Genomic DNA, 17,626 nt, shown 5'->3' on the forward strand with positions numbered 1-17,626 from the left:
AGATTATGCTAAGTGAAATAAGTCAAGCAGAGAGAGTCAGTTATCATGGATTCACTTACTTGTGGAGCATAAGGAGTAACACTGAAGACATTGGGAGATGGAGAGAAGTGAGTTGGGGGAATTGGAGAGGGAGACAAACCATGAGAGACTGTGGACTCTGAGAAACAAACTGAGGGTTTTGGAGGGGCGGGGGTTGGGTGATTGGGTGAGACTGGCGGTGGGTATTAGGGAGGGCACGTATTGCATGGAGCACTGGGTGTGGTGCATAAACAATGAATCTTGGAACATTGAAAAAATAAATTAAATTAAATTAGAAAAAGAAATACTATGATTAAAAAAGTAATAGTTAAAAACAAACAGAAATAATGCTACTAAATATTCTCAGCAAGAGTACTTTGGGATGTTAATGTCATACCTTGGCCTTAGTATGTGGCCAATACATAGTAGGTATTTAATATTCTTTATTTTTTTTAACAGTAATCCTCAGTGAGAAGTACATTTTATTGATTTCAATACATATGTGTACTGAATGCAGGGCTTGAACTCATGATGCTGAGATCATGACCTGAGCTGAAATCAACAGTCGGATGCTTAACTGACTGAGCCACCCAGACACCCAGGTATTTAATACTCTTGAATCGAAGTTCAACATGGTGTGGCTCATACTGTAGTTTTATCAAAGGGATTACCTATTTTCTTTGTCTCCAGTTCTCTTATTTTTTCATTTTAAAAGTAATATTTGAATGTCCGCAGGTCATGCTGGTTTTGTGAATACAAATAAATTCACCTTAATACTGTAGCCTACATAAGGTTTAATAATCATCTAAGTTTAACAATCACTTTCCCCCACCAACCTCCCTCATTTGTGACAGGAAATCCCCAGAGGGTTTTCCCAGGTGCTCTGGAACAATTCTACTAATGCTCTGGGCTCCTAGTCAAGTTATCTTGACTGTGTACTGGCTGCCAATGCCCTTTATAAGAATATACCTTCCCTGGCAGAGCCCTTCCTTATTGGTGGCAAGGTTGCACGAAGGTCTATGGCAGACTGGGTGAGAGAATGGCCCTCTCCCCTAGCTCTGTGTCACTAGGGTCCAAAACAGTACTTCTTATACCCGTAATTGCACAAAGTCATTTGTGAAAATAATTCCTCAGTTACTGACCCTAACTTCTTTCCCCAATGGGCTCAAAAGCATTTGAAGACTCTGTGGGAGAGGAGGGAATGCAGGCATCACACTATTCCCTTCATTCCTTTTGACAGTTTCTCAAGGCCACCGGCACAAAATGTCCCGTTCCTTCTTCATTCAGAAACATACCCTCCAAGAAGTTCAACTTATACAGACAGATGGTGGGAGATGTCATGGGTAACCAGCTTCTAAATCACAGTTTGGTCTTAGGTAAACCACCTGAGACCTTTTCTTTCCTTCTCATATCCCTATCAGTCAGAGAGAGAATACTAATTCAAAATGTATCTTGTCTTCTGCAATTCTATTCCTTTTTTTGTCTCCTTTGAAAGTGAAACTACATATGGAGAGAAGAATCACATATTTCTGAGGGTGAGGGCATCCCAGCCCTGAGTCACAGATGCCTAGCCTCACTAGGGATCTAGAACTCTAGCTCCTCAGCAACATGGTACTCTGGGGATTTCTGTTTTGCTGGTACTGATGTGTGAACAATTACAATAACAGTTAACATAGTAACAATGGCACAATATGGGGTAACCATTAAATTTTATTCCTTATTTCTCAAAAAGTTTCCTTAACATGATGTGAGAGTTATTAATGGCCTATTTCCTTAAATCCTGGTAAAGTATATGAGGACCCATGACATTAAGTCCATTTTAAAACTCTTGCTCCTTTTTGGGAAGAATAATAGCACAAAGCTTAATATAGAATAATAGTTTAAGGGTAGTATCATGCACAATATAGTATAAATGATGATGTAAAAATGATTAATAAAAAGGTAGTGAATTCCTCCTAACCCTCATGTGACGCTAACCATGAGGTTTTTTTTTTTTTTTAATTTTTTAGAAAAATTAACCTGATGTTTCCAGGTTAATTCTGGCAATACAGTCCCCTTTTTCAGATCTCTACTTCTAACCTCAGGGTGACATGCACCTTAGATATTTAAATGTCCTTTTCTCCACCATGAAACCTAGTTTTCATAAAGGAAGGATAAATAAACTCACATTCAAGGGCCAATCCTGGATATGGTAAGGGTTAGTGTATGTTTCCCGGAGCATTCTAGCGGAAAGACACTAGTCAAAAACTCCAGATTGCAATGTTTGTTCTGCCACTCATTAGCTATGAGATGTGAACCCAGCACAACAAACTTCCTGACCCAAGTCTATTTTAAAAATAGCAACCATGTCACCAATTTTACAAGAGTTTTTAGAATAAATGAAGGATTAAAACTGGAAACACTCAGTGTGGTCCATAGTAGGTGCTCAATTTATGTTAAAGAATTGTTAACTCAAAAAAGGACAAAACCTTAATACAGAGTAAATGGCTTTTAATTAAAAAAAAAAACCCTTAATTCAGAGTAAATGGCTTTTAACAGTGGAAGGGCTTTTAACAGGTATTTGGAGGGCCTTTACCCCCCACCTTTAAATTATATTTTAAAGGTAGTTGTCAACTCTTTTTTTTTTTTTCTTTCTTTCTGTAAAGAAAACTATACACTTGTCTCCACCTTCACCATGGTCTGAATCGAACCTGCTTGAGCCTAGTTGTGAAAGGGGCAGGGACCACGCGAGTGCTTTCACAAAAGTTTAAGGGATGTCGCGTGGCTGGAACTTCTCTTTCTAGTTCTATAAAAGTTAATTTCTTATAAGGGTATGATTTCCTCCTCACTCCCAAGACACTAATCTTTAAAATGGTGGAAAGTGAACCTGAAGTATGTTTGTATTTGTTTACTCTTTTATAGAACCGTTAAAAGGGTTTCCTAAATGTACATTTTCCAACTGTAGTGGTTCAACATTTGTGGAGCAGTAACTCTGTGATTCAAGACTGACCCTTACTTTCCTGTATCTACAAAGCACCTATAGGATGGGGGCTCATTTAATTTTATTTTCTAACTCTAAGGCTGGGCTTAGATACCTTTTAATTCTTTGCTCCACAAAGATGCTTAAGTGAAAGATCTAAGGAGCCCCTTCAAGGACCCAGATCTCCCTCTCTGTTTTGTGGGAAGACGTCTAGAGTAAGGCATGCCCCAGAAACTGGCGCCATAAGGCCCCACTGTGAGCAGGAGGAGGTGGCACGAAGGCAGGGCTCGGCCAGCGCCCTTTCGCATCTCCCCAGGAGGGGACACCGCCCAGGCGCACCCGTTGCTAGGTCCTCTGTTTGCCGCGTTCTAAAGGAGTCCTGAGCGGAACCAAGGCGGACCCGGAGGGGGGTGCCCGGAAAAGAGAAGGGATTGTGTTCAGTCAACAGTCGGGGAGAACGGCGGCTCCTCTGTTGGTCGCTTCTGCCCCCAAGCCCTCCCGGCGCTGCTGGGAGGCGGAGGATTCCCCTCGTTCTTGGTTCCTCCCAACCGCCGCCGGTCCTCGGCGCCCTCCACGTCCGCCCCGCTCCGCACGCCGCGCACCCCCGGTCGCAGCCCGCGAATGGTCTGGCCCGTCGGTAGCCGCCACCCCCTTCGGCAGCGACCGCTGCTCCAGCTGCTCGGGGTGGAGCGCCCGAGCCCCGAGCCGTGGCTGCTTCGGGCGGCAGGCGGGCGGAGCGGAGCACCGGACCACCAGCGCAGGCTGCCGGGCCCCGGGGGCAACCGCCCGCCGGAAACCGGGAAGCGGAGGGGCCGCGGAGGGACCGCCTGCAGCGGGGAGGAGAGGACCGGGGCTGGGCTTTCCTCACCCCGGTGAGTACCTGCTGCCCCGATCCTCCCCGGCCCCCTTTCACTGCCCCCACCGCCCCGAGGTATTGGCCCCCACCGGGGACGGTCACAGCCCTAGGGACACTGGCTCTCGCGGGAGCGGCGGAACCGGGAACTGCTACTGTTAGGACTAATGATTCAGCACCATTCGTGCCCCGAGAGAGATTTGGGCAGAATGGGGGAGGGTGTGTGTGTGTGTGTTGGGGGGCGGTGGGGGCGAGGTCAGTCGCTGTGCTGTCACCTCAGTTTCTAGGCTTCTGAGGTACCACCCGGGCGGGCGGGGTCGGGTCGGGTGAACAAGGAGGCTCCCTGCTGGCTTGTTCCGTAATTCCGTCTTTTTCCCAGAGCGTGGTACAAACCTCTGTGAGTGTGCCGTGCAATCTTTAAAGTGTGTCAGATTAGTGTCTTTTCCCACATGCGAGTGAAGTATGTGGCCCTTGGCTATACCTGTCAGTTTCTTTACTTCTTGCTCCCTTGGCTACCTAATTGAAGCCATCGTCCGCTCCGTTTTTGATTGCATAGCATTCCCCTGCTAATGTGTGAAACAGATGCGGCGTCCAAGTTGTCTTGTTCAGAGTGGGTTTGCTTGGTCTTGGCAGAGGAGGAGAAGATGTAAGGGAGGTAGGAAATAATACTTTCAGAGTCTAGACACTTACTTTTAGATGTATTATTTTGTTAAATCATCATAACTACCCAGAACCAAAGGTGGGAAGTGAGGAGCCTGGAAGTTAAATTACATGCTCAAGGTCACAGAACAGGAATTTGAATACAAGTCTCCCTGACTCTAAAGCCCATGGATCTTCCCCTGTATTACAGAGCTGTGTGTCCCAAATGTAAGCGAACATATAGATGGCCCCTTAGATATTAAACAAAATTAACTTTCCATAAGAGTGATCTCAAACAATTAGCAACAACCTGTAAACTTACTGTATATGGAATTATTGTTCCTTTAGTAAGAAAGGGCTTTGAATTATGTGGAAAAAAACCCATTTTCTTAGAAAACATATGCCAAAAAATATCCAGACAACATTGCAAAGGAGAGCTAGGTCTAGCAGATGTTTAATGTGTTTTTGGCAGTGAAATATGATGAATGCTCAAATGTTGGAAAAATCAATTAGGAAAGTAAAATAAAACACCTGGAAATGTTTTTCTTTTTAAAAACTTAATGGAAACATTTGCAAAAGAACGGTTATCTAGTTTATGGGGTGTGTGACTGAACTGTTTTTGTGGGGTGTGTCATCCCCTGATAGGGTGACTGATAAACTCAGATAAACCCAGACTGATAGTTATTTGATTCATTTCTACTGTGATTTGGCATAGTAGGTGATAACTCCATTTTACAGACTAAGGAACTGATATAGAAGGTTCAAGATCACGTGGCTAGTAAGTGGTGGAATCTGGACGAACATTGACTTACAAAAAATATGTGATTTGTAGCAAAACATAGTTCTGATACAGGGAAACTGCATTGATTTGTTTTTGCTCTGCCCTTCAGAGTCAACAATTATATTGACCTGTGTACTCCTGAAAAAATAATGGATGCTGGGTTTTTCTTTGTCTGTTGTTTAGCCATTGGATTTGCTTTCCTTTATGATTTATATATTCTCCCTTAAGATGTGAAACTCTTCTTGATGTCTCCGGAGGCAGATTGCTATAGTACAAATGCTCATTATCTCTAAGTACTGGAATAGTACTTGATGGCAGATAGGAACATAATCATCTTAGTTTGTCATTTCTAAAGTATTGAACTATTTACATTGAAGAATTATTAATGAGGATATTGAGAGACTAAAGCCCATTGCCTAAATAAGGCCATAAAATGGAGGCAGAAATTTATATATGTTGTTCACACAAGACTGTAAGAGAAGTAGTATCATGTGATGACTCAAATTTGATTTCTTGGAGGTCATTTCTTTTTGTTGATTATGTGGTTGTTGACTATATCCTGAACCTCAGTGAGGTATCTTGCAGTCCAATCTGTTTAACTATAAGGAGGATGGTAGAATTGGTATGAATAAATAAGCAAAACTATGATCCCAATGCTATTAAAAAAAAAAAAAAGAAAGAAAGAAAGTGCATGTCCTAGTGATGGTCAGCAGGAACTTTTTTTTTAAAAATTTTAACTTATTTATTTGATACAGAGAAAGAAATCACAAATAGGCACAGAGGCAGGCAGAGAGAGAGGAGAAAGCAGGCTCCCTGATGAGCAGAGAGCTGGATGTGGGCCTTGATCCCAGGACCCTGAGACCATGACCTGAGCTGAAGGCAGAGGCTTAACCCATTGAGCCACCCAGGTGCCCCAACAGGAACATTTTAAAATAGAGGCAACACATTTTATTTAGAAAACATCACCAAGTATGAATATAATGCCAACCTGACTTTAGCACTGCATCTTTTCTCACTCTTTTCTCTCTCTTTCTATATAATGTATGTATTTGTTGAATGATTACCATCTGCAGACCTTTCAAATTCTTGACTTTGAGGAACTTAAAGTCTAGCTGGGGAGGTATTTACTTACACATGAATAATTAACAAAATAATTAGAATTGGCCTAATACCAGGGAAAGGAGGTACTGTAAATGCTATATGAACCCCCAAAGAAGGAGAAATCATAGAGGCTGATTTCGTAAGAGAATCAGGAAACTCTTCATGGATGGAAGTGAATTAAATTACTCTGCCAGATGGGAAGGATTTGCATAGGAAAGACAAAGCCAGACAAGGAAGTTCAGCTAAGTGCTCATATACTGTTTGAATGCACAGTGACAAATTGTGAAGAACCTTGCATATCAGGCACTGAACTCTGCTCCTCATCTGGTAGTCATAGATAGGGAACTAGCAGTGTAGGTTACTAAGCAGGCCAAGTTTCTCTTTGGCTGGTCTTGCTCACATTCTCCATATTCCTTGTTCCAAGTGCCCTTCCAGAAAATGCTTTAGTTCCTGGGTACTGATATGAAGAGGATTAATTGTCAGCTGAACCCAGAAAGAGTTTTCTACACAAGTAACGTTTTTCCTCTTTCAAAGAAGCTTGCCCTTTTAAAAGTGTTCCCTTTCCATTATAGAATTATGAACAATTTAGAAACTATAAGGATATAAAAAGGAAAAAAAATTTTGATAAGATTTTGATATTTTCTTCCACTCTTTTTTCTGTGCATGGTTTTAATCATGATATTTATATATAACTTTTAAAAATATTTCTACTTTAAATTTTATAACATTAAATTTCACTTAATTACAACTGGAAAATGAACTTTTAAAATATCTACATAATTTTTCATTAGGTAGATGTACGATCATTTCTTAACCATTTCTCAGCATTGCTACATTTTTGATGATAATAACTAACACTGTGGTGAACATCGTTGTTCATAAACTTTTTTCTATATTTTAGAAGTTGGTTTCTTACTGCAGAGCCTCAGAAATGAAATTTCTGGGTTGAAAAGTATGAAATCTTAGTTCAAATTTTTTTTTTAATTGAGGTATAATTGACATATAACATATCAGTTTCAGGTATAACATAATGACTTGATATTTATATATATTGCAGATGATCACCACACTAAGTCTAGTTAATATCCATCACACAGTTACAGTTATTTTTTCTTATGATGTGTAGTTTGACTATTTTATGCAACTTTTGAAACTCTACTAGATTCTGCATGTTCTTTGGATATCACAAATTAACTATAAGATATTGGCATATTATTAATTAACACTCACACCTATTTGTGGGTCCTCAGCTTATACTTTTTCAGGCACTCTCCTCTTTTGATTAGAAAAACTATTTTAGTCATGGCTACTGGCAAAACAGATGGAAGGGATTAAGAGGTACAAACTTCCAGTTATAAAATAAATAAGCCATGGGGATGAAAAGGACAACATAGAGAATATAGTCAGTAATATTATAATGACTTTATATGGTGACAGATGATATCTGTACTTATTTGGTGCAGTGGTGAGCATTGCATAATGTATAGCATTGTCAAATCACTTTGTTTTACACCTGAAACCAATGTAATATTGAATGTCAACTGTACTTCAATTAAAAAAAAAAGTCATGAGCAGTGGGAGAAAGGCAGGCAGTTGGGGCCTGAGGAGAGAAGATATAAATGAAGCTGGAGAGCATGTTTGGTGAATTGGCAAGAGTTTATAGTCAGTGATGAGAATATATAATGGACTACCTTCTGGTTTTACCATTGTCTTTGTGGGCCTCAATTTCCTTCCCTCCATCCTCCCTTCAAGTATCTACCCCCACCCTTATGTCTTTCAAACTTCAACTTCTTCCGTCCTCCTGTATCTGTATCCTGACAATGTAAAACATGTGAACTTACTCTTGCACTCTAATTTAGAGAATCCATGTAGGTGAGGGTGGGAATTTCAGACCTCCTTTCAGTTCTCAGCAGAAGCCCTGGTTACAAGGTACAAGAGAGTGTGGTGGACATCGACGACTTCTGCCCCCTCTGCCTTGTACATTGCTAGAGACAGCCTCTGAGAACAGTGGCGTTTGAGAGACACAGAACATTCCCAGCATTTCCTATGAGCATTCAGATGCTTTCTTCCCCTTGTTTCCAGTAACCCTCTACCTTCCCCTTGTTTCCAGTAATCCTCCACTAAAGGAAATTCCCCAGAAGAAGGAGAGAGACTATGTCTCCCTTACTCCACCAGTTGTGACCAGTGACACTACCTCCTTTGCTTTAGCTGGGTCTCTTATTCCTCTGAACAGTCTCTCACCTGTGCTTCCTCTGGGTCCTACCCCCATCCCACTTGGAATATCCGAAGCCATTGAGGCAGGGAGGCCATTAAGGGTCACTGGGGACCATTGGAAGTGGAATCACTGGGATATGAACGTGCCTTGAGGGCACAAGTACGGAGCATAGGCAAGTTTTTATAATGCACTATTAGTCTTGGGAGACCTGAAAGGAAATGAAAACTGAAGCATCAACTTTACAAATCCAAAATAGCACCCCCTTCTTAGGACCTGACAGATGATTTCTGGTGGAAGTTGGACATTGAGGGAGAATTTGTCCTGTGCGTAGTTGAGACATGTTATTTAAAACAATTTCCTTAAGCTCTTAGAAAGTGGCAAATTTATTTCCATTCCTCTTAGGTATTATCTGTCAAAGTTGAACTGGGCTTAGCCAACAGTTTCCCTAGGGTTAACTTAAAGTAAAACAACTTAAATTTAAATATGCTTGTCTATTTTTCTCCACTACCCTTATTTATGTTAATTCCCATTTAACATTATTTGTTTACACACTCCCACCATAGTATACATAGTAGTTGACAAAGCCAAAGTGCTGGGATTGTTTGGGCTCTGGGGCGGTGAGTGCTAAAACAGTTTTACTCTTTTTTCCTTCACTTTTTCTTGCAAGTGACTGGTTGACCTATGTTCCTTTGACTCCTTTGAAGGTTTGGAGTTAGGTGGTCAAGTGATCACTGGGTATTCTCCGAGGCTGACCCAGAGGTCTGAGAACTCCTTCCCTTTGAAATTGATGGTATTCTTGGTTCACTGGGTACCCTGAACCATCCACATTGTTGGAATTTTTTAAAATTGTGTTGTGGCTCCTGAGTTTCCAAACTTTTATGTTATTTTGTTCTTCTGCTTAGCCATGTGAAATGGAACATTATGTTTGACAAAGGATTATTTCAAACATTTCTATCTCTTTTACCCACTACTTTGCAAAGTCTGGCCTGTGTCACATCTAATTCAATAAGATGGCATTAGCTTATTTTTACACAAGTTCTCCTTTCTCCTCCATTAGTGTATTTTTGTGAAATGGACTTTTTAAAGTAAATTGAGCATTTGTAGATTTGGAAGATGGATCAGCAATAATCCAGGCAACAGCTTCAAGATTATTTTGAGGCTTTTTGTTAGATTAGATTTTAGAGCTGCTTAAGTATACCTCTCTTTTAAGGTAGTACCATGTTTCTTTTGTAAGAGAAGTGATCTCACTTAAAACTTTTGTGTAAAATCTGCTTTAATTGATGTGGTCCGAATACTCGGTTTGATGGGTTTTATGATATGGATGACCATATGTGTGGAATATTAAAAGTTAGCAATTATGGATTTAATTTGAATCATTATGTTTAATGGGAAAATTTTCATGTGTAGTTTTGTCATTATTATTTAAACTATTTTTTCAAGGTACTTAATATCTGTAACCATGTGTGATACTCATAGTGATTGCTTAAAAAATCAGGACAATAATTTTAGCACACAACTCGGTTTATATTTAGAATCAGTCAGTCTGCAGTTACCCAACAAATATATGCTAGCTACTTTATGGAGAGGAATGATAGAAATTGGACACTTTCTATAATCAGCTCAATTTACATGAAGCCAGATGGGGGCATTTTTATTTAGCTTTAGGTTTGATCACATGCAAGATGATAACATTTAGTTACTTAGTATGTCTCAATCTAGAATATTAAATATTGTTTCTTAATTTCAACAATGTAAAAAAATCAAGTGAGAAAGAGAGAAAAAAAAGGTGTAATTTGTATGCCCAAACATAGTACAATTAAAAATTGATCTACAGCTGCCCCTTTAGATACTAATTTTGATAATAGATGCTCATATTTACTATTATATATTAAAAAAAGAATGACTTTTATTCATTTAATCGATAGTTTTAATAGTTTTACTTCTTTTAGGATATTTGAGGAAAAAATAACTTGTCAAATTCATTGAACATTCATTCATTCATTCATTCATTTTTTCATTCCTTTTTATTTTTTAAGTAGGCTCCATACTCTGTGTGGAGCCCAGTGCAGGGTTTGAACTCATGACACTGAGATCCAGACCTGAGCTGAGATCAAGAGTTGGAAGCTTAACCAACTAAGCCACTCAGGTGCCCCCACTGAATGCTTTTTAAAATCTCTGACATCTACATTTAGTCCACATCAGCACCCCCCTTGGTCAACACACACATTTCAACCCATTATTTTTGGAAAATCAAAACAAGTTATTTCTGCAACTTGTTACAAAATTAAAGGAAAGTAGACATCTTAAATATTAAGGAAAGTTTGAAAGAGGGGTGATCAGTGCTTCTTAAAAATCAGGTGGACTGTAAGTGTGTGGAAAAGCTTTTTCACTTGTCGAAAATCAGTGCCAAATGAGTATTTCAGGAAGAAAGAAAAGTTTACTGCTCCATATGTGAGGGGGCTGTCATTTCAGAATAGGAGGCATTTTCTCTTTTTTAAAAATTTATCTTGGGCATAGAATATGTGATAGCTATTTTCATCCTCAACTAAGGAATTAAAAGTTAAATGTGTTCCTCATTGGTTATAGTATAGCATATTTACTTCAATAACGTACTTAAGAGTTTATCTGTGAATTGTTTTTAGAATCTATAAGGAACCAGAATAAATATAAATATGAAGTAAGATTCCTAAAGCGTAGCTCCTTTTATTTTTTTTAAAGATTTTATTTATTTGTCAGGGAGAGAGAGAGCGAGAGAGAGAGAGCGAGCGAGCACAAGCAGGGGAAGCAGGGGGAGTGGCAGACAGAAGGAGAAACGGGCTCCTGACTGAGCAAGGAGCCTGATGAGGGACTGGATACCAGGACCCTGGGATAATGACTGGAGCTGAAGGCAGCAGCTTAACTGACTGAGCAACACAGGCATCCCTAAAGTGTAGCTTCTATTGGGAATAAAATTAAGCAAATAGACTTAGCAATATCCATGTTTATATATATTTAGATCTCTAGATAAAATTACCTAATGGTCCAGTAGTTTTCCTCTTTTTGGTATAACCGAACATATTATGGTATTATGAAATCGATTATCATGCTTTCTAGAAGAAAAAGGTAATAACTTTTTCTTTCAGAGTAAAATGAAAATATTGTGACTTATGTATTTATCTGGGTGATTTCTGACATTTTTTAGGGATTCCACAAATGCAACTTTTTCTTCCACTTAATATTTAGTATTATTTTTATATAATTTTTATTGTTATAAAAAACATATGGCATAAAATTTACTGTGTTAACCATTTTTAAGTACAGTTGGTAGTGCTAAATATAATTACATTGTTGTGAAACAGATCTTCAGAACTTTCTCATCTTAAAAATCTGAAATTTTATACTCATTAAACGACCTTCATTTCCCCCTCCCCAAGTCTCTGGTTTTTATGAAATTTTTTTCTTTTTTTTATGAATTTTACTACTTTAGATAATTCATATAAATGAAATCATACAGTATTTGTCTTTTTGTGATTGATTTATTTCACTTAATGTAATGCCTTAAAGGTTCATCCATTTTGTAGTATATGTGAGGATCGTCCTCTCTTTTATTTTATTTTTTTAAAAGATTTTATTTATTTATTCGACAGAGATCACAAGTTGGCAGAGAGGCAGGCAGAGAGAGAGAGAGGGGAAGCAAGCTCCCTGCTGAGCAGAGATCCAAATTCGGGGCTCAATCCCAGGACCCTGAGACTATGACCTGAGCTGAAGGCAGAGGCTTAACCCACTGAGCCTGCCCTCTCTTTTAAAGCTTAATAATGTTCCATTGTATATGTAGACCACATTTTGTTTATACATTCATCTGTCAGTGGACATTTGGGGTTGCTTTAACCTTTTTGTCACTGAAAATAGTGCTGCTATGAACATAATTGTGCAAATATCTCCCTGAGGCCCTGCTTTCAATTCTTTTAGATGTATACCCAGAAGTAGATTACTGGATCACAGGGTTGTTCTATTTTTAATTTTTTGGAAAACTTTCATACTGTTTTCCATAGTGGTTGCACTATTTTACATTCCCAACAGTGTGTAAGGATTCTAATTTTTCCACACACACACCAACACTGGTTATTGATTAATTAATTGATTAATTGTTCTATTGTAGTCATCCTAATGGGTATGAGGTGGATATCTCATTGTGATTTTGATTTGCATTGCTCTAATGATTAGTACTATTGAGCATCTTTTCATGTGCCTGTCAGCTGTTTGTATATCATCTTTGGAGAAATGTCTACTTAGGTTCTTTCTCCATTTTTTTAAAATTTGGTTATTGGATTTTTGTTTGTTTGTTTGTTTTTGAGTTGTTGGAGTTCTTTCTATATTCTGGATATTAACCCCTTATCAGATATATGATTTTCTCCTACTCCATAGGTTGCCTTTGAACTCTATTGATTGTGTCCTTTGATGTAAAAAAAAAAAATGTTTAATATAGTCCCATTTTTCTTTTTTTGTTTTTGTTGCCTATGTAGCATTGATAACTTTTAGCATTTTAAAAATGTATTCACAGAATTGTTCCAAGTTGCTGTTTACTAATTCTTTCCTACCTTATTCTTTAAAGCATACATGATTATTTTTGAGATTATGGAATTATGATGACTAGTGTAATTATTCAACAAATTAAACTGAATTTTTAAAGAAAATTTTTTTGAGGAGTCACTTTTTAAAATGTCCAGTGTAAGAATTTAGTTGCTGTAATTTAAGCATATGTTAATAGGAATTGTGTTAAACCTGTACATCAATTTAGGGAGACTTGACTTATTTACTATGTTCATTCTTCCAATCTGTAAACATGGAATGTCTTCAGGATTTAGGTCTTCTTTGATTTCTTTAATTAGAAATTTATAATTTTCATTATACAGCTATTACCCATGTTTTTTTAGAATTTTTTTTTAAAGATCTTACCCATTTATTTGTCAGGAGAGAGAGAGTGAGAGAGAACACGAGTGAGCACAAGTAGGGGACCAGCAGGCAGAGGGAGAAGCAGTCTTCCTGCTGAGCAAGAAGCCTACATGCTTAACTCTGTTCCAGGCCCCTGGGATCAGGACCTGAGCCAAAGACAGATGCTTAATCAACTGAGCCACCCAGGAGTCCCTTTGTTAGAATTAACCTAATTATTTCATTTTGTTTGAAGTAACTGTAAATGACATTTATTTTAATTTGTTTCCATTTGTTTGTTGTCAATACATAAAAATGCAGTTGGTTTCCATGTATTGATCTTTTTTTTTTTAAATTTTATTTATTTATTTGAAAGAGATCACAAGTAGGCAGAGAGGCAGGCAGAGAGAGAGGGGGGAAGCAGGCTCCCCGCTGAGCAGAGAGCCCGATGCGGGGCTCAATCCCAGGACCCTGGGATCAAGACCTGAGCTGAAGGCAGAGGCTTTAACCTACTGAGCCACCCAGGTGCCCCTCCATGTGTTGATCTTGTATCCTGAAACCTTACTGAGGGCACATTTTGGATCTAGGATTGTAGATCCTTTGAGAATTTTTTTTTTTTTTTCATTATCATCTGCAAACCAAGACTCTTTCTTTCTTTTCAGTCTGTTAAAATTAAAGTACATCTTTAATTGTTTTTCTTGCCTTATTGCATGTGCTAGAATATCTAGTATTGCCAAATAAGAATGGTGAGTGGACATCCCTGCCTTGTTCCTGATCTTAAAGGAAAATTATTCGGTCTTTTACTATTAAGCATGATGTTGACTGTAGGCTTTTTGTAGATGTTCTTTATTAGGTTGAGAAGATTCCCCTTATGAATCTAGTGTACTGATACTTTTTATCCTGAATGGAAGTTGAATTATATCAGATTTATTTTTGCATTAATTGATGTGAACGTACGACTTCTTCCTTATCCTCTTGATATGGTGGAGTACACTGATGAATTTTTGAATATTGAATGAATCTTGCACACATGGATTAAATCCTTTTTGGTCATATAAACATCACATACACACACACACACACACACACACAAGCATTTGATTTGCTAAAATTTTATTAAAGGTTTTTGCATTTAAGTTCATGAGGGATAATGGCTGTAGTTTCCTTTCTGTTGTGTTTTCTTTATTTGGGTCTGCTTGTTAGAATACTACCAGCTTCATGTGGTACTAAGAAACTACAATTCATTGAATTTGGGTGTTGTTTCAAATCCAAATATCCATAATTACCTGAACAGGCTATTAAAATACTTCTTTTTCCACTACGTATCTCTGTGCGGCCAAATTTTTTCATGTACTTCCAACAGAAACAACTTCTCAGAATATATGCAGAAGTGGATATGAGAATCTGCTCTATGAAGCAAGATGTAAAAGAGATTTTAAAAAGTACAAAGCACTTGGGGCACCTGGGTGGCTCAGTCTTTAAGTGTCTGCCTTCAGCTCAGGTCATGATCCTTGGATCGACCCCCACATTGGGCTCCCTGCTCGGCCGGAAGCCTGCTTCTCCCACTCCCTCTGCCTCTGCTTGTGTTCTCTCTCTCTCTCTCTGTGTCTGTCTCTGTCAAATAAAAAAAAATAAAATCTTAAAAAAAATAAAAGTACAAAGCACCACTCATTTCTTTTATTTTTTTTAAACATATAGTTATTTAAAAATAAAATGTTTTTTGGGGTGCCTGGATGGCTCAGTGGGGTAAGCCTCTGCCTTAGGCTCAGGTCATGGTTTCAGAGTCCTGGGATTGAGCCCCACATCGGGCTCTCTGCTCAGTGGGGAGCCTGTTTCCCTTCCTTTCTCTCTGCCTGCCTCTCTGCCTGCTTGTGATCTCTGTCAAATAAATAAATAAAATCTTTTAAAAAAATAAAATGTTTTTATTGATACACAAATGGTTTTCAACATAAATCAATTTTAGTTTCTAATAGGTTAAATATTAGTAGATATAACCTACAAAAACTGAAAGTCAACAAAATTTAAAGAGTGTAAAGAGTTCCAACACCAAAAAAATTAGAGACTCACAACCAAGACAACCAAGACAAGGAGAAAAGTAAAGCCAAAGGCATGGGCATGTGCCTCTCACACTGGCATTGGTTTTACCAAGTTGTTCCATGTGCTTGTTTTCCTTTTTCTCTACTAAGACTTGTAACACTAAAGATGCTTTTTCCTCCACAATGACTCACCAATATGTATTCCTTTCCCCAAGGGTAAATATGATAAAAAGACCAATAGAACCTTACAATGCAATCTTTATGAAATGAAATCCCTCAAAATTATCTCCATTCTAACTTTAATAAATCCACATATAGAATTATAATGTTAATTCTGTGATTGCTTATGCAAGGAAGAAGTAATTTAAAGTATTTTGTCAAGAACTGACTCAAAGATAGTATAGGAGATATTTGAATTATTGTCTTTGATTTTGATTATTATAAATGGCTTTTCTTTTATACTTTTCCCTAGTACTTTATTGAATATAATTTATATATTGTATAATGTATCATTTGGAGAGTTTTTACAAGATTTTGCAAAATAGCATTTGAAGATACATAGTTCATAATAGGATGAACATATGAGATTTTTGAATTTGAGAATATCAATGAAGAATAAAATAAGATGAAAGGAGCTAGGAGAAACATTAGCTCATAAAATCCGTGTTTGAAATCCTGTATGTGTATTAGAGCTGGGCACACACTTAATTTTGAGTTTTCTAACTTCCAGGCAAAGAGGAAAACGTGAAAAATGTGATGATTGAAAAGCTTATCCATGAGAAGAACAAACCAGTTGCCCAAGAGGAGCAAAGCTGTTCCTGTCTAGAATCCAGAATGAAATTTTTCCTATAGTTTCCTTAAAAGTGGATTCAGTATAGTGTAATACAGTTTCCTCAACACTCTTACACCTAAAGTTAGCAGGATTCATTGGGCCATTTTTCATAATGTCCTTCATCTAGGCCCATGATGTGGCTCTGTGTCTTTGGGGGGAAATAACCTCTTGAGATCTGATTATTTTCTTCTCTAACCTGAGAATAACATCTATCTTGGTAAAGATTGTATGTGCTCAATAAATAACTATTCTTTTTCTTAAAGCAGTTCTGTTAGGGTGGCTGTGGTATGGGCCCGGTACATAGTGTCTGATAAGCTGGCTTCATTCAGGAATGGACATTATAGTGTGTCAAAGAATGAAAGTTCTGCATATCTTTTAGGAATTGCTTCACGCATATTATTTTGAGGGGCAATGCATTTGAGGCTTTATTCCCTCAAATTAATTTGTTTTCAGGCAAGTTAAGAATCCCATGATTTGAGAGTCTGCTGGGTTGAGTGACAGGGTCTTATCAAATTTCTGTTACCTAACTAGAAGGCTATTGCAGGTCTGCACTAAAGGAATGATCCTAGGCTAGTTTTAAAACTTCCTCCAAAGTCAGTTTTGCACCACGGAAGTGGGTGATGGAAGTCCCAAACTTATGACACGGAATGTGGCTTCAAATGCTTATTTAAGGTGGTACAGTCTTCTGTACAAATAAAAGATGTGGAACTACCACTTCCACCTTTCTTATAGAGAAACATAATTTTTTTTTCTTCAGACCAAAGTATTTTTTCTAGAGTGTTTTTAAAACCATCAGTCAAGTCTCTATAGAGGGAGGCTAAAAACCAGATTGTTGGGGTCTGGTAAATTCTCACTTAGTAAAAATTGAATTAGGCCCTAGATTTTTTTGAACAGAGCAATAAAATTAGTTTGTAGTAATTTTGCAAACATTCCGGAAGGTTCATTTTCTTCCTTAGTAGTCTTTTAAAATCAACTATCAAAACAACGTAAATCAGTGTTTGATTTTTTAAAATCTTCTGAGTCTTTATTAGAGTAGAATTTTCTTTCAGTAGTAATCCCTCGAGAATGCCTTAAGCAAGTCCTAGAGTCCCTATCCATTTTCCACATCATTAAAAGCCTTCTGGGGTGACCTATGAGGACTAACTCAGATTTCACTGTGGTTGTCTGCAGTGGCTAGAGCACACTCCCTTCTCTCTGCTTCAATGAAAAGCCCAGATCTTTCTTGTCCAAACTAATTTAGTAGGTTCAGAGTCAATTAGGTACTTGTAATATGTGTTGAACTAA

The 17,626-nt window shown here is 38.1% G+C and overlaps 1 protein-coding gene across 1 annotated transcript in view; it reads left to right on the plus strand.

The window, feature by feature from the left end:
• The first annotated feature begins 3,416 nt into the window (after window positions 1-3,416).
• TTLL7 (tubulin tyrosine ligase like 7) overlaps window positions 3,417-17,626 on the plus strand; it is a 144,419-nt gene continuing 130,209 nt past the window's right edge. Inside the window, exon 1 of the mRNA XM_080803176.1 lies at window positions 3,417-3,849. The gene's annotated coding sequence lies outside the window, so the exon portion shown is untranslated. The remainder of the gene's footprint in view (window positions 3,850-17,626) is intronic.

Source organism: Martes martes (assembly GCF_963455335.1).
Source record: "Martes martes genome assembly, chromosome: 4".
Lineage (NCBI taxonomy): Eukaryota > Metazoa > Chordata > Mammalia > Carnivora > Mustelidae > Martes > Martes martes.